This window comes from Lepisma saccharinum, chromosome 3, assembly GCF_977018435.1.
Source record: "Lepisma saccharinum chromosome 3, izLepSacc3.1, whole genome shotgun sequence".
In the NCBI taxonomy this organism is placed as follows: Eukaryota; Metazoa; Arthropoda; class Insecta; order Zygentoma; family Lepismatidae; genus Lepisma; species Lepisma saccharinum.
In genome coordinates, this window is record NC_139231.1 from 17349603 (window position 1) to 17368341 (window position 18739).

The 18739-nt window shown below is 39.1% G+C and overlaps 1 long non-coding RNA gene across 1 annotated transcript; it reads right to left on the bottom strand.

Annotated features, from left to right (window-relative positions):
• Positions 1-3313: 3313 nt before the first annotated feature.
• Positions 3314-10162, bottom strand: LOC145985715 (uncharacterized). Its single transcript, XR_014441437.1, has 4 exons — positions 10108-10162; positions 8733-8919; positions 8078-8150; positions 3314-3434 (listed from the first exon to the last, which is right to left on the bottom strand). It is a non-coding gene; the product is annotated as an uncharacterized LOC145985715 (long non-coding RNA).
• Positions 10163-18739: the final 8577 nt, after the last annotated feature.

The following is an 18739-nucleotide window of genomic DNA, read 5'->3' on the forward strand; positions in this document are numbered from 1 at the left end:
TTGATCCATGAAGCATATCCCTAAGTCTACAACGCTTGTACATTTTACCATGTGGTTCACACACCATTTCTATCTTCTTTTTCTGTGTTAGATTCCATAATTCATGTTTTTATTATTTACACATTAGATATAATGAAAGAAATAGTAGGTAATTCTTGTTACATCAGGAGCGGTTCCCTGTAAGGTGCCTAAACCCTATATATAGTAATTCGTCTTGTTTCTCAGGACTAAGTACTAATAGTATTTGACTTGAACCATAAAATACCATAAGGTATTTTAGAAGAAGAAAGTTAAGGTGTCTGACAAATATATAACAAAGAGTCCAAATATTGAAAATTTGAACTGATGATGGAGAAGATTACGCCACAATTAAACATGGCTTCAGTAGCACAATGAACGTAGGGTATGGAACAATGCATAGAGAGTGTCATCTAGATGAAGACCCTAAGTTCAGAGAAAGAGGCAAGGAAGGAAAATAGAGGCTGTCCGATCTCCTTTTCATGGGTTTTAAAAAGAAGGTGACCCTATCCTCAGTGGCCGAGTGGTTAGCGTAGCATGCCACCTAGCCTGTAGTCCTAGGTTCCAATTCTGGATAAAACACTGACATTTCATCAATTCACCATTATCGTCTTCGTGATTATTCTAGAGAGGTATAAACAGTAAGGCATGGACGTTTCTTCTACCGTAAACTGGAGTGACTTTGTGACAGAGGATGCGTTATTCGGATTCTGGTATCCCACGCTAATGGCTTCTGTTCTGTTGCCCAATGAGTGAGTCGTTTGCGTGCCTGACTTGTGCAGCAATCTGTTCTTCCAGATACTTTGCCGAAAACAGCAGACAGTTGCATTTCGTTGTCTGCACTGTGACCGTGCGAACATTGTCTAGAAATCTTTGTTCGTGTACGCCCTCTGGAGCAAGAAGGGGGAAGGTACTGTGAGTTTTGTAGATACCGGAACAGTAGTGAATCATACGCTGCTGATGTGAAGTTTGTGGGACGTGGTGTGTGTATAGTACAGGTCATTGTACTTTGATGAACGTTCTGTCCAACACGAAGGGCGCTCCAATAAATCTACTTCAGTTTCTAAAGTCAGTTTCTGTTCTTGCAGAGGCTGAAGAATGTCACACACGTACAAAAGGCGCATAGAACCTCGTATAAGTATACATAAATTATTGTGAAGATTAAATTATGCCTTAACTGAAATGAGATCTAAACCAATAAGTCCTCGCGCTGTGGAAGAAAAGTACTTCGAGGGACAACTTTACCCTCAGCGTATCAAGGAAGTGCAAAGGTGCGGCTTTGTTTTAATTGCAATAGAAAGAACTGGCAACACTGGAAGTTGCCACAGAAGCTAACATCTTTATTCAAGGTATGAAATATTGTCTAAAATAGATCACCCTATGAAAATTGGACGTGGAAATATATTTAAGGTTTCTGAAACTCGAATTAATGGTAGGATTTACCGACCTCAGTGGTCGAGTGGTTAGCACAGCGCGATACGACGCCGAGGGTCCCGAGTTCGATTCCCGGCCTGAGCTTTGGTGTTTGTAAGTGTCTCTTCATAAATTTCATCATATCATCACTCATCCTTACCGTCGCGATTAGACAAGATTGGCAGAAAGGCGACAATCAATCAATTAATTGTTGGACTGAATAAAGGTTTTAGCGTGAGCATAACATGGGCATATACCAGCACTTGCAGCGGCCCAGTGGGTATTGTTCTCTTCTTCCTTGTCAAAATGTTCCAATATGTTACAGCTTGTGAAGTACAGCAACATATCATGAGTAGCTAACCACAAGGAAAGATCGTATCTGTGGCAGCATCTTATTTAGCTATACATTGCAAATTGCACTGCCACAAAGTCACCCGAATCCATGGGTTGATATTCTGACAACTATTGTTGCATTATTTCAATTCTCACTAAATGTCTTACAAAATAATTATCAGCATTCAAAAGTTCAAGTTTGAAATTCCTATTGTAGTTTCTTACCGAGACGCTGCAGTTTGATACTTTCTTGTGGTAAACAAAAAATAATAAGAAAAGTGTCACAAAATCACCAGAGCTTACGGAATTTCATCAATTCTCTTTTATCCTCGTCGTCGCAACTAATCCCATGGAGTAAAAAGTGACGGAAATTAGCCAAAGGCAAACACAAAGATGAAAGTAGGGAAGAAGTGACAGTAAGCACCAGAATGGAAGAGGGCAGAAGCAGATATAAGAACCCAAATAAGATGAAGAATGAACAAAAGACTATTAATGTAAGATGTTCATATAGCCGAGCTGGGTAAAACAGCCAATACAAAAAGTTCGAGAATTCCTAAAGTCCTAATCGTAGATAACAAATAAAATTACCTTACTGGATACGGTTGGGGGGGGGGGGTAATGGACACACACATATATGAAATAGTGTGTGGGGTCCAGTGACTCATGGTGGGACACGTTCAATAGCCAGGAACTGCTAGATGCTTACGTTCTAGGTTCGAATCCTGGTAAAGGCATATATGTTGCGTTTGTATCATCGTTTAATCATAATATATTCACCATTCATCCTCATCGTAGCGATTTGCTGGGGAGTCCGAGGCCCAGGGACTAAAACCCAGAAGAGAAGATTAGAAAATCTGAATAAAATCCTTCAGATGATTCAGCTTTGGGAGTTCGCAACCTGATTTTCTAGGAGTTGGCAAGCATATTTCTAGGAGTTTGCAAGAGGGACGTGCGTTGAACGCAGTCAGTCGTCTCGCACCCATTGTACGGTGTTGCCAACCCAGCATAGAATTTTCCCAGAAACGGCAATTTTGGAGACAAAAATTTACAGCAAAGTGGGGAAGGATGGCATATGACGTAAAAATTTCCCTCTGGGACAAGAACATCACTGTTCCAAGGAACACTCGTAGAACACTAGAAAAAGAGGGTATTGTCCTTTTCAAACAACCAGGATAGGTGCGTGATACCGGTGATGAGAATTTTTTGGATCCGTAGCTAGGACGAGAAGGTGGCTGACCGGCAATTGTTTATGACTGCAGTTCAAAAATAACAAAAAGCAGAAAAACCAGGGGCCGACATCTCATCGGGTCTCTGGCGGCGTTCAGTGTCTGGAATATTTATATACATGTAGCAAGGTCTTGAGTGTAGTGTTGTGAGTGAAAGAACTATATTTCTGTGAATTACACTATGTTCTGTCTTGTGAGCAGTGAACTAAAAATGGTTTACATGATTAACGAACTATTATTGACAATAACACTATTTACTCGTAAGTTTATTGAAGAATTAGTATTAACATTTCCATTACAATTTCGACGATTGAGGCAAGAAGATTAAATCATTTCAGAACCGCATCTGGGCAAGTCCGGTTGAGTAATTTCGTTGTTACCAGGATAAGGATTGTTCTTTGATAAAAATAGTGGTGAAAAAGAACTTGTTGTGCATACGTGACCCTGAAATTGAAGTTCCTGTTGAAGTGAAGTATTCAAGGTAAGAAGTTTATTCCTATGTTATATTTTATGAGAACTAGTTGTTATAAATAATCATGAAGTACTTGAAATCCTTTCCTTATTTTTTTCTCTTAATTATACTCTTTCGTAATTACTTGGGAGATGTGTAATCACAATGTCACATCACTTCAAATTCAAAATAATGAACGAGAAGGACCCCCCCACTAGCAAATTACTGTCCATTTAAACATTATCCCAGGTTTTGAACGCAGTGTACGCCACAGGTGTAAAGGTAAATGCGACAAGCGAACAGTGTTATCTGGCACAAAATATCTGTGGTATTGGAAAGTTCTTCATAGGTGTATTTGAACACATTGTGTGTGAATTTACATAGATGGAACTTAGCGATAGCTTAAAATGATTGCAGAAGCTTTTTTAAACACACTTATGGGTAAGGAATGTTTAGAATATTAACACATTTTTTGTGAAGTTCGCAAAATCAAAACTTAGAGATGAACATTAGGAGTATTGAACTATCATACTGTTCAAGAAATGTACATAAAAATGACAGAAAATGTTAGTTTGTTTTCAATGTGTAAGATTGGTGGCTGCAAATATAATGTTTGTAGCTAACAGAAGTATTTCAACGGAATATTCAAACTGTTAGAAGTTTTTCTCTGCAACATGAATATGTGTTCATAGAATTCATGTTTTTTTGTGACAATTAATGTTTTCTGAACTCATCTGAGAATATTAGAAAAGTGATGTTATTGGTGTTGCTGATCCGAAATAAACAATAGTGAATACTAGAACTGAGAAAAGATCTGTGTGTCATTAAAGCAACATACAGCTTTGAACCTATACCGCTTTGAAACGGATACCCTTACCCCATACCGATACTTATACTGTTGCTTGAATATTGTAAAAATTGAAAATAGTTCAATATGTTGACTAATATTGCTGGGTGAATAATCCACTTGAATTATAAGCAATAATTTACCAGAGTTTTGCTTTAAAGCGGCTTTAGAATTATATCAGAATATAATATTCTGTTATGTAAGCACAAAATACAGTATTTTCCACATAATATTGGTACAAAATCAATGAAAACTTCTAATTTTACCCCCCGAACGATCGGAACGACGGAACCTTGTCGGCTGGTATCAGTAAATAAAGTCCAACCGATACTTTCCGATACCGATGCCCTAGTTAAAAGCCCTAACTGACCTTACGCTCTGTGAAGCCTGAGGTACGTTTTATTATTCATCCCCATTGTCGCGATGCACCTAGAGACGTACAAAAACGACGTAAAATAGTCTAAAGAGAATGTAATCTGAGAATCTCCATACTTTTCGATAGCTGTTCTGATTGTGGCACCATGAGTCACTGGAGGAATACTGGAAAACAATCAGGAAAAAAATGGAAAGGAGATCGAACTGCTTCCAGGCGACAGAAGACCGAGCGGTGTGGAGTGTAGGAGCGAATCGTGCGAGTTTCCATGCAACCACTACATCCCCTGCAACCCTTCCCCTACACAACTAAGGAGGGAAAAGGGACGGCCTCCCCCGCCTCTCACGAACACCGACAGAGGCGAGCAGTCACCCACGCCTCCTGTACGCCATCACACCACCCCGATACCGAGACCAGGAGCCCCAAGGAGCCCATTCAGACAGGGCTCGTGAAAGGGTGGAAGTATGGAGTTTTCACCAACGACTGCTTTTTCAGCAACCCGCTGGTGCCTACGTCCCTCCTGGCCTGGGTTACATCCCCCACGGACCATTCACCCCTCCGCAGTGCTGGTTTTTCCCCCTCTGTACCCTCCCTTGCCCCACTCTTTTTCCCCTGAAGTTGAAGGAACCTTTAAAAATGGACCCCCAGTTTTTCCACTGGCCCAAGATAGGCCTTCTTTCTCGAGGGTTAAGGCAAAGATCTGCTTTTTTTTTATCAAATTATTAATTTACTGGAACCTGTAAAAGAAAGTATTTGTTTTAGTTTTACTTACCGGTGATCTAGAAAATAATGACAAACAATAACACTTAACAAACAATTTATTCACAAGAACAACATGTCAGTATAGGAGAGACATTTTCCTCACAGAAACGATCATCGAAATATTTGATGTTTCTTATTGTTACGGTTAGGAAGAAAATAAAATTCAAAGTTAGGGATCTGGCTTCCTACTTGAAAGCGGAGAAAAAATCCGTGTAACGGAAATTTCGTTTGCACCGGTTTGCTAAAGTTTTCAAATAGGAGACACCTTCCAAATTGGAATTTTAATTTCAAAATCATATCGATGCATTTTTTTGCGAAAAAGGATGTGATGATGTCTCCAACGTCATTTTTTTTCTGACGTCACAGAACTGTGGTGGGAAAAGCTGCGTAAAATTTCCGCCCCCCCCCCCCCCACCTTTAATCAGTTTACTTGAGAAACTTATTGGTATAAACGAAATATAAAAGTGGTACATTGCAATACAAACAATGAGCAATCCAATGATCAGAGGAGCACCTTGTGATTTAGAGGTCCCGTCTAGTTTGCTGAACTTTTTGACACCAGATGCAGTTCAGTTGCATCCCGGTCTCAGTCTACTGCAAGGATATTGTGTTGAACCAAGCAGACGTTGTACACAAGAACAGCGGTGTTGAAGTTCAGAAAATTTAACAAATGCCTCCTGCATGATACTCAAGCGTTCATTTGATTGGTTAGCACGCATCACGTGACCATAGATCACATTCTAGACCGCTCCAGAATGCAGTGCAAACGATGAAGACACTAAATCAGCGAAGTGGACTTCTCAGTGTTGAATTTTGCAACCAACTATAGGCGTGAGTGCGAAGAGAGTTAAAAGGGGCTAGAGAGAAATGGCGAAAGCAAGTGGCTTGGATTTTCGAAAGGAAGAGGGGGTCGTATACTTTTTTTAGTAGTCTGCCTTCATTTTCCCATATTTTCCTCTCTTAAACGTTCTTATTTTCTTAGAAATACTGGGCCAAAGAAAAGGGTGATATGACCCGCACCAAACCCCTTGTGCACGCCACTAGGCGGAAGCCATACCGCCCTTGTTCCAACTCGTCACCTTTCCCGCGCTAGCGATTGGTCGACAGTTTCTGCGAAGGGTGAATGGGGAGCACACGGTGTTGCCACTTCCTACTGTATTACTAGCTTTTTTATGTCATTCAAGAAGTTCATTTTGGACAGTTAGCGTGGTGGTGTTTAGTGTGCTGCACAAACATTTGTGCATTCTCTTTTAGCTTATTGGCGGCCTGGCTTCTCCCACCAGAAGGCAGTTGACAGTAGGTAGCGACAACATCGCGCGGTTCTTGCTATGGAAACGTTCGGCGAGTTCAGAAATGGTGACAGCTTATTTCAAACTCAGTGTAGGAAACATCCACCCACACCTTACACATGTAGAACAACTTTTGTAAAATATTTGCTACTATTTGCAGGAATAGACACCTCAATGGCAAATGCATTTGAGTTCTTGGCGCACAGGCTGACCGCCTAACCCCCAACCCCAGGCTGGTGTAGTGTGTGGTTTTGGGTTATATTTCATAAGTGTTATGCATTTCTAGGTGTACCTGTTCAACCAGTTTGCTTCATTGTTGCTTATTCCACATTTAGCCTGAAACCAATTATTTCATTTTTTGTTCACAGGATTCGTTGTGATGATTTTTCTTTTCTATGTAAAGTGTATTTGAACCATTTCACTCAATTTTTAAGCAGAAATAAGTTCCCCAATCATATTATCGCATTCATATTGTAACATTTACGCGAGAATTCCTTCTGACCGCCGTGGTCGAGTGGTTAGCATAGTGCGTTACGATGACAGGCGACCTGGGTTCTAATCCCGGCCTGGCTATGGTTGTTCTTCGTGAGTCTCTCTTCATCAATTTCCTCACATGATCATTCATCGTGATCTTCGCGATTAGCCAAAATCTTCAAAACAGCGAAGCAAATTAAATCGAATACCAGTATAAATGAAAAGTGCTGTTCTTTTGCAATCATATGGGCTGAACATATGCTCACATATCAAGTGAAGAAAGCATTCCACAAAATCAATCAGTTGCACACACAGACTTCTTAAGGGGGACATGTGTTTATTTAATTTATTTTTGGAAAGTTTAATCAAATGGGGGATTATAACTTCTATCCCCATGGGCACTCCACTGCACGCATAAATAATAAAGTTGATTACATAATGTAGAAATAGTGTGAAAAAATACAGGAGGCTTATGATTTTGCTTTCGTTAATATGAAAGCCGTCCATTTTAAATTATCATACAATTAAACTATTACCTCTGTGAACAAAATAACATTAAATACAACTTTTAAAAAAATTACAAAAGAGAAATAATTCTTCCGCTTTCTTTCATCACATGACATAAGTTGTGTTGATGTTCTCGAAGCAATTGAAAGCTTGGTAATCGGGAGTTGAAATTTCGTTAGTTTTACTGCAAAATCAGCCAAAAAATTAACTTTGACATTGACGATAGGGTTTTAGAACTGGCTGAAAACTAATGCGAAAATGTACGAGTTGTAATCTTCGATTTGATGTAAACAGAATGACTCTAGTTTCAAGAATAACATTGAGAAATTTTTAAATATATTTATGTCAACAGCAAGTACAGAGTATGGAGTCAACGTTACTTACCAATTAGTTGTGATTGTTCCGCTTCTACTTTGCAGCAGTTTGATTTTGTCGTCCCTGGATAAGCGAGATGCCTCTGAAAGGTACAAGATAAAGACGAATAAACACAATGCTGAGATATAATTCATTATCAACTAAAGACAAGTTTCAACCTTATTATTAAGATTGTCAAGAATGAAGAAAATCAGTATGAACTTTTCTGGCATGGGTCAATCTCCAAGTTGTGTAATAATAAAAATATGGAACCGGTCAAAAGTGCCCTCCTAAAGAGTCTTTTCATTTGCTTCTCAACACACTTGTGAGATTTTACTGATTTCGAACGACAGAAAAATGGAACAATCTTGTCTAAAGCTTTCTTCAAGTTTGAAAGGTTTTGTTGCCTTAAATATGTTTCATTCCAAAACTGATAACCATGCAGTAATGAACCCCTACAAATAGAGACCCCGCTAAGTAATTTGATATTTGAAAGGTCGTCATGGTACAATCTCTAGCTACTTCTGAACACATATGATATGAACTTTTAATTCTTGCTTGAGCCAAATTTGCTTTGTGGACAGAGTCCCTTTGCACCCCAAACTATTGACCAGAGCCACATAGAGACTTATTTTGCTTGGAATAATAACCGAAATTCATTATATACAGGATGTAAAATTCTCACCTGTTGCTTTTACAGTCCTCCTCTTGGTAGATGCTGTTGCCTGGATCATCGTGATCACCGTCCTCTGCTAATGCTACTCAGAAGACGTGAAGGCCTTCGTGTTCAGTTTGTCTTGAACTTGGCTGTCATCAGGCAATGTGGGTTTGGTGGCGTCTTTCCACTTCCCAAAGTATCTTGAGACACTTTTCTGAGAAATACAAATGCGTTCTTTTGTACTATTAAATTCTTACTACAACTTTCCGTATAAAAACTAACGCTGAACAAATTGTGCGACATGTATAATTGTAATGTTCTGCGGCATTTGTGATTTGAAGCCTGTAATCTACATAGATAGACTTCCTGCTAGATCGCCTTTCTAATCGCTGAGGCTAGAAGGTCTTCTAATAAGAATTCTACCTTCATGGGAAACGAGCTTAAACGTTATTTGCGCGGTTTCTAAATTTTGTAAAATGTGAACGTTGCGTTTGATTCGATATTCTCTTTCAACATTTGCTCGCTTATAATAATAATATGAACTCAGATTAATCTTACCTACGGAATTGTGCATGATGATTCAGACGATATCCTATGGTTTAAATTCTTTCCATCATAATAAAGTGTTTGTTTCAGGTAAATGTTTCATGTAATTATAACAATAAGCACAGCTGTTGGTAAGGATTTTTATCTTGTGTGATCTTTGAATGTTACATTAAAGAAGAGGATTTGAACATCAAACCTTTCCAATTATTTTTGAAGATCCGTAGAAAATAACTTTTGTGATTTTGTACAGCACTAATCAAGCTAGACAGCAAAGTTAAAACAGTTAAAACAATAAGCGACATTGTGATTCAGAAGAAGTAAAGGTAGCCTACTAGAAATGCTATTATTACTTTTATGACAATCTTTGGCATTTCTGTTACTGTACGAATCCATATTTTCACAATAAAGTCGAAGTATTGATACACGAACAACGCAGGACTTTCTCATATCTACTAATGATGAGCAATTCTATGTGCAATCTTGAATGGGGAATATTTGCTTCTTGTGTGATTATTAAGGATGTGCAGGACCGAATGTTTTTGGCAGGGACTGGACGGTACGGGAATTTTTTTAAATTTCGTGTGGCAAATGTTCTAAATTTTCCAAAACTGAAAATCTCAAATTCTGCACAATATTTTCCCATCAAGTAATCGTTTTTGCAAATCTGAAATAAAAATGTGTTCAGTAAATCTTTCTGATTATGTAGCAAGTCATAAGCTTCCAAAAACCTAACATGCCTGGTAATTGTTATTCATTTCATGATCTCATACACAAATTTATAATGATACTGCGAGTTCTTAAGTTCTGAGTGACCGAAAAATGTATGTTTTTGTTATTATACAAATGTCCTCCTTACCTTTTCGCTTCTTTCATTCTATTCTTGTCTCTCATTAGTTTTGCATGTCACATTTACATTGACTTTTTTTTCTAAGATAAGTTCTATGGGAACATATAAGCATTATTGAGATAAAATATTGTTGCAAGCGATCAGTGCAATTTGCTCCCGACATTTATTATCAGAGCCGGATTTTTGTGACGTCATATTTCATTATCGCCTGTTTCTCGATGCTTTAGTTCATTTAGACAAGTTTGTAACTTTTGCGAATACGATTATTCTGCTATTATTGGTGATGTAACACTACATGTGTTTACTATAATTTTTCTTTAGGTCTTATTTTGGTTAAGGCATGGTTTTGAAACCATATTTTATGTCTCATTTAGAGTGTTTTAAATGGATACCGGTAATCCCAATTTTGTTAATACCATCCCCTATTAAAATTATATTACTATGAAGCGAAGGTAGAAAACAGGATTGACAAACAATGGCAACATTTGCTTAGAGGCCAGGTAAGAAAATCGTGGAATCCCAAACACTGTGCAATGTTTCAACACTGAAAAACCAATCCCCAGACTGTTTTACTTCAAGTCACTGCACCATTGCGGAGGCCAAAATAAAATAATGTATCAGGAATGAAACAAATCACGCGAGTGAAAGATTGTTCTTTTTTTTTATCCCAAAACGAGGCTGCTCTATGAAACGAGTCTGTGTTGCTGGAAAAAGTTGTAGTTCGAAAAAGAAACGCCAGAGTCCGTTGTAAATCAGTAAGGTTAAATTTAAAATTATCACTTGTTATCTTTCAGAACATGTAGTTTATTTTCACTTTTTAATTGAAAAATTTAACTGATAAATAGAACTGAGTACCTGATTAATGATTAAAGTGATACTTCAATTTCTTATTAACCAATTTGTAAAGGGGTCTTTAAATGGAGTGAATGGTTTTAAGTTAAAAACAAACAATTTAGATTATATAATTAATAGACAACTGACAGGGGACATTTAATGGAAAATTTAAAAAATACATATTTTGTAGCTTTAGAATATGCATGAATATTTCTTACTTATTTGGTAGCATTTATTATGTTAAGGATCGGTTGGTAAGTTCTAATTTTGTCCCAAGCATAGTGGTATTCTACATTCAGCAATAATTAAATCTATTAAGAATTTCTGCTAGAGAATTCAGGAGGAAAATCACCTTGTCTTGATATTCGAGATACTTTCCTTACACTGTATACCTATATTTTCTATTTTAGACAACAGCGAATGTTCTAGCAGGAATTCTAAAGCGATTAATTTTTTGCAGAATTTAGAATTAAGAATAAAAAATATTTTTTTCCAAGTCGTTGCGTATAGCATGACATTTTTTGTAGGACATTCTTATGTAGGACGGACGTTCCGAAAGTAAGTTTCGTTATTCTTTTTCACAGGAAAGCTTTACAACAAACAGAAGAATACAATGTCATAACAAAATACAGTATTTTGGTTGTTTTCCACATAGTCGCCACCGACATTGATACAATTGAACTACTTAGAGTGCTACAAGCCACATTTCACGTTTACCACATTATAAATCATGCCTCATTTCACAGTTTAACGTGAAAAACGGTGATTGAATTATTGTGGCACTTACAGCGTTTAGCAATTTTAGTCTTCAATTGACGTACCGTTAAATCTATTTCAAAAAACTATCCTGGTAAAAATCGGTGCCCAGCGATTTAAGGAAGTTCTTCATAGCCTGTTGCACCTCTTCGTTGCTTCCGAAGTGATGTCCCGATAGTGCTGACTTCAACGCAGGTAAAAGGTGGAAGTCTGATGGGGCAAGATCGGGGCTGTAGGCCGGGTGATTCAATCTCTCCCATCCCAGACGACGAATGTGTTCCGCAGTTACCATTGCTGTGTGGGGCCTTGCATTGTCGTTCAAGAATAAAACCCCTCGCCTCAAGGGCCCTGGTCTCTTGCATCGAATGGCGGACTTCAGTTTGCGTAGTGTGTGGTAATAGCGTGCCGCATTGATGGTCCCTGTAGTGAGGTAATCAAACAAAATGATACTCTTCGCGTCCCAGAACACTGTCAGCATAATTTTCCCTGCGGACTGCGACACTTTGATTTTTTTTCTGGACGGGTGAGCTGGGATGTTTCCATGTCGTTGAGGTGGACTTGGTCTCTGGGGTAACGTTGTGCCCCCATGTCTCATTGGCTGTGATGATCCTGAACAGAACGTCATTGCCCTCGCGCTCGTACCGCATCAAGTATTCGAGGCTTATTCTCATTCTCGCAGTCTTGTGCTCAGGGGTGAAGTTTTTCGGCACCCACCTTGCCGACACGTTCCGATATCCCAACAAGTCGTGAATCATGTGGTGGACTTCGGCACGTCCAACACCCAATGTGGATACGACTTCAGACACAGTTACGCGCCTGTTGGCTAACACCATTTCCTGTACTCTGTCGACGTTTGTTGCAGTCATGGACGTGGAAAGGCGCCCAGATTGGACTTCATCTTCCATCCTCTGCCTTCCTTCATTGAACACCAGAGCCCAACCATCTGACGGGACATGGCGTTGTCTCCATAGACGCTCTGTAGGCGTCGATGAATATCTGAAACACTGATCCCACGCGCCCATTCACAGCGCACTTCCATTTGTGACCACGTTTCCAGCACACGTCTTTCTGCCATACTGGTTTGCACTCGAATGAGCTCGGGCACGTCGGTCTGCTGCTTATCTATATTCTTCGGCACTATGCGCATGCGCCATCGCTCCTCTGTTCTCGCTCCTCCCGTAGTGAATTCAGGAAATATTGTATTTTGTTATGGTACTGTGTTTTCTCACTTTGTAATACAGCTTCCCTGTGAAAAAAATGACGAAACTTACTTTCCGAATGTCCCTCGTATATATATGCTGGCGCGGGAGAGTGAGAGATTTTGATAATGCCGTAATGCACAGTAATAATATATATAAATATTGTTACATAGTTCAGGACATAAAAAGGTACATGTGTGCCATTTGCAAAAAGCAAAACATAACTCACGGTTTGATAATAACGTCCTCTAGATGGCGTACCTCCCTGAGGTAACATTCCTGCATTCGGGAATGAACGTTTCTCATAACTTTCTGCAGTACGTCCGCAGTGATAGACCAAATCTCTTCACATCGCAGCCTTTGGTTCCTGCAGTGAATGAGGACGAGTAGTAAACACACGACCCTTTAAATATCCCATAAAAAGAAATCATACACTCACAAATCTGGCGATCTTGCAGGCCAGTTCATATCGTCGTTCCTGGATATGATACGCCATTTAGAGAACGTTATTTTCAAACCGTGAGTTATGTTTTGTTCTTTGCAAATGGCGTATGGTACATGTACCTTTTTATGTCCTGAATTAAGTAACAATACATATATTATTACTGTGCATTAGGGCATTATCAAAATCTCCCACTCCCGCACGTCACCCTGTATATACAGTTGTGGTGTGGCCAAGGTGAAGTGCTACGACGCCGAAGGTCTCAGGTTTGAACTCTGGTCAAGCATGATCATCTATATCATTATATCATCATTGACCCTCATTGTGGCATTTAATCCAAGAGGTAGAAGAACGAGTGACGTAATAACCATATCAGAAAAATATGCGTTGCGTTACACCAATTGCAATGAATGCTGTATCACTTATTTTGGTGATAACTCAGTAACATAATAGAGTGCATTGACAATGAATACTTTTGAGGAAACGCACAGAGAAACGAGGAAACCTCTTGCAATGTTATAAGAAAATAAACGTGATTGTACACAATGTTTTTTTCTCAAAATTTCGTACAATCACGGAAATTATTTCATGCGATTGTCAGAGGCTTGTACAATTTCGTAAGATTAGAACACGTGCATACTGTTAAGGAAGAGAATCAACTACACAGTAATTCAGTCGTTGCCACGATATCTTGGCCGAAAGTTTACGTTTTAATTTCGCAACTGTATGATATGTATGATATTATGGGCCACATGGTCCACATATAATACTTACTTCTAAAGAAGAAAACATATTCTCCTCCAGATCATCAATCCCTTTGAAAATTTCTGGACGGGCGGCTGATTACACTGTTCTAAAAACTTTCACTTTTTTCTGTTACAGAAAAGAAAGAAGTTGCTGTTTCTCACTGAAATTGACCTCCTGAACACGAATATGCACTTCCTTTTCTAAGATTGGCTCTTAATTTGAAGTTACGACATAATTCATGTTACCCATAAGCAATGCATTGGTTCTTATTTTCAAGTTAGCATAATTCACGTTAAATAACAATTAATCATAAGCAATGTGGGCATAACTTGATAAATATATTAAAAGGCGCCCACAAAAGGAGGCCTGTGGCACTCGCCCCTCCGAGATATCTGGGAAGAATTAATACAATTCAAAATTTGAAATTATGGCGTGGAAACATAGATGAGAGGTGCTGTGAAAGACAGATTAAGCGTCTATGCAAATTAACTTAGTGGTGGTGATGCAAATTCTCATAATGGGGGAAACCATAACTCTATGATTCCTCCACTTTAATCACTGACCCCTTTTCCCCCCACACACAAACACGCACAATCCTGCGAGCGGCCTTGAAATGAATGTTTACTGAATCCTCTACAAGAATGTTTTTTTCTGCTGCATATACCCTATCCCAGCTAACTGTGGAGTAAGGGCGCGTAGCGTCAGAGAAGCGAGGGAAATCGAGGGAACAGAGCGAAGCAGTAAACGCTGCTGGGAAGGCAGACGCTTTCCTCCACTCCAGGCAATTCCGTTCCTCTCACATGTTCATTGGTGGAGCCGTCTCGCGTCACTACTTGCGCAGAGACTTGATTTCGTTTGCCTGCTCTACAGTTAGCTGGGACAGAGTATAGGAGAAAGTACCCTTTCTTTACTGAAATAGATCCCTTGAACAGTAAAAACCACTAACAGCAAAGCACTAAGAAAAAAAGTAATTTAATAATACCATGAATGTTGAATTCCCACCCAGTCTTCTCGTAATACGTCAGAAGATTCTCCAAGAGTTGTTCATAGTTTTCTGCTCTCATGTTTCCCAGAAAACTATGACACATTTGTCGAAATGCATTCCAAGCAATTCCACTTACCATCACTGAAGAATTTCTTTCATGATTTTCAGAAGTTCCCTTAATGCATAGACAACAGGAATTGAAGGTAGAACATTACCGTTTTAAGGCAGAGCTTGGAGACAGTTCCTCCAGTCCCCGGTCGTATGTGATGTATTCATCGATCCAAAGATCCCGTTGTCATGGCACACAGACAGGTCTCCGTTTGTTTCGAAAAATGAAATAAAGACGAAGATGGAGAGATAACGTTGTGATGGACCTTAAGGAAATCGGTAAGGGTGGAAAAGATTGGATTGCCCAGGATAGGGACATATGGAAGGCTTGTGTTCCTGCAGCCATAAACCTTCGGGTTTAAGAACGCTAGAGAGTTAGTTAGTTATCTTGTGAGATTCGCTAGCAGGCAAATGTTGTGAAATACTTCCCTGAATATATGACATGTCGGAATGGAGCGCTGTTGTTGGGATGCAACGTTGACAAACAGCCACCAGTGTTGCCACATTACTGTACATACTGCATATACAACATCTAACAATACTCTGGAAACATTTCAGAACTGAATGCAAACTGGCCAATGTTGAGGGGATCTGAAGCAGCAAACGATGGCGTGATATACTGGAATGGATACTTCATTTACAAACCGAAACTAAGGCTAACACGTCTTTCTTTCCACTGAACAACCAGCACAGGCCAATTCGTCATGATCATAGAAATGCAAAACAAAAAATAATGCAGATGACAGAAACTCAGCTGAACGCCCAGACTTATCCATACTCGCTTACATGTGTACCAAGATAAATATTATTTTCTACTAGCAGTGTCTTCGTCTTCTTTCTCTTTGACTCGTCTACATTATCTAAAGGTTTTTAGCAACGTATTTAAAATGTCGATGTAAGTGTAAATTTGCTCATATTGGTGATATAGTGTTTGAAAACAAAACCTTCGGCATGCAACTGCAAGGCTTCGGGTGCGCGACAACTTTTTGCAATGGAGTTGTTGAGGAAGTTTGCGGCTTTAATTTTTGGCGAAATGGATTGGAAAGAAAATATATTAGGCAAAAGCATCGAAGATCTTAGGAATTACTATAACAAGGCATGCAAACAGTGCTTGCATTATAATATCTGCTTACTTTCCCCCAATGTAGAAGCTAAACAAGACGAAAAATAAAATACCTCGCACCTGGCCGCTATCGGCATTCTCCGAATAGTTGCTGCCATCTGTTGAGTTTTCTATCGGAAGGGCACGTGCTCCGATGCCCAGTTTTCCCCCTTGCTTTTTTCGGCTTCTTCCGTCGAGCTAGATAAAACACGGGAAGAATACAGGAGAGGGCGTTCACTGCGCCAGAGGTGACCCGGGCTCTCACTGCCTAACCTGGTGAGCTTTTCTTGTCAACAGTCGGGGGAAATTGGGAAGTTTTACAATACTACAGTATTAAATGGAAAATATTTTCAATTAATTGACGATCATATGAGCACTGTATTCCTTCTATATCGGCCTTAATATACAAAGAAATGTGAAGATATACTTCATAAGAAAATGAAGAGGCTTTATGTTACAGTTTTAAATCATTATTTCTCGTGTTGCTGCCGTACATGATTGGAAATATAATTAATAAAAACACAATTAAGCGACATAATATTTTCTCAACGTTTACTAATTAGAAAATGAGTTTAATTTGATGCCCATATATGACACCAGAATGCTTAAATCAGTACGCGAACTTCTCAATGGACGTGTCATGTGTGATCTTACCATATCAGATAAAAATATGACAAAAAATAATCTGCCAGAAAAAACTAAATCTACAGGGTGGCTCAAAAAGTCACTTAACACCCCCAGTACAAGGCCACTGCAACGCGCAACATGGAAATGGTGATGAGACCAATCGTTATCAGGCCAACGGGGAACCATATTGAAGTCACCCGCGCGATCGGCGGCCATTTTGAAGTCCGCCATTTTGAATTCAACTTCAGATTTTTAAATGGGAAGGGGGTGATATGATATATCAAATCATGCTAGAATTTCACGAGAAATGCAATGGTGAAGGTTTTCTCGATGTATCTTTAACCAGTAAAAAGTTATGACTGAATTCTTGTACCAATTTGCTCCTTTTCGAGGTGTTAGAAAAATGCCTTAATATTTGTTTAGCGCATCGGTAATGCATCGAGGTCAAAGTGATGTCTAGGGAGAGAAGTTCGCATGCCATTGCACACGATTTTAATCGGATACATCCACGAAGAGCTGCGCATTATGAATGGTTGTCGCGAACAATTTACAGTGTGACGCTTCCATTGAATTAAAAGTCCTTCACAGTGACAAGGCTAATGTTTATGTTCGTAAGGAAGTTCATAAACAGAATATGCGACCCTTGTCATCTGATAATTAACTTTGGACAGAAACTGCTTCACAACGTTCCCATAGTGTTCTGGTGTTCCTCCCTATTGAAAAAGAAAAACTCTGTAAAAGGTACCTTCTTCCATAAGCAAGGATGAAAAAAAAACTGTTTATTTAACAAATCCAAGTAACCCTAAGCATTTAAGGTTCCGTTGATGAAAAATTGACTAACCAATCGTGTTCCACACAGCCAGCCACACCATTAACTTACCAGCATTAACCATTCAGCTTTGATCTGTCGAAAATGGGTTATCAGATAAAAAGCATCGAATATTCTGTTTATGAACTTCCTTATGAACATAAACGTTAGTTTTGTCACTGTGAAGGACTTTTCATTTAACCCATTAATGCATGGTGTCCGATTAATCGGACGCTGACATATTTGCATTTTATGTAACACTGTTTTATTTTAATTGGTTACATTTATCACATTTAGTTCCTTGGTACCTCTGCGATGCATATATCAGCCCACGGGCTTGGCAACATTGTAAATTTCCCGCCAAATTTTATAGGGAGTGAAACATGAAGAGAAAGCTGTACTGCGTTTCGCGTAGCGGGTAAGCATATTTCAATTTATATGTAGTAGTTGACATATATCCAAGTTGTGGTTTGACAAATATGCATAAGAAACATTAATAATCAAATATGAAACAATAATTTGTGCATTAGTTTTGTCCCTGAGCTGCTATTGCTAGAGAAAATATAGTGTCCGATATATCGGACTCTGTGCACACTGAGCACTTTATGCATATTTTCCATATCCTGTAAAATTGTCGATACCTTTGATGTTTAGACATTGTCAATGTATATATGTGTATGTATGTGTGTGTGTGTGTGTGTGTACATATTGTGTGTGCGTGCGTGTGTGTGCATATGTGTGCGTCCGTGGTGTGTGTATGTGTGTGTGTGTGTATGTATATATATATTTGAGATTCAGTGACCCTACGTGTAGCTTTAATGTTTTATCTGAGTTGGTTAAAGTTTTTTTGTTCTAGTAATAATGGGGGGAGAGCGGGGTCAATTGTAACACGGGGCAAATGTAACAATCGCTACTGTGCTGCCCTCGTGAGGTATTTTTTAAAACTATTCAAACCTGTAGAAAGGAGACGTCAGTTGGGAGTGACTCATGTGACGGTGGTGCTAACGTAGCGATTGTTCCGGCTATTATTGGG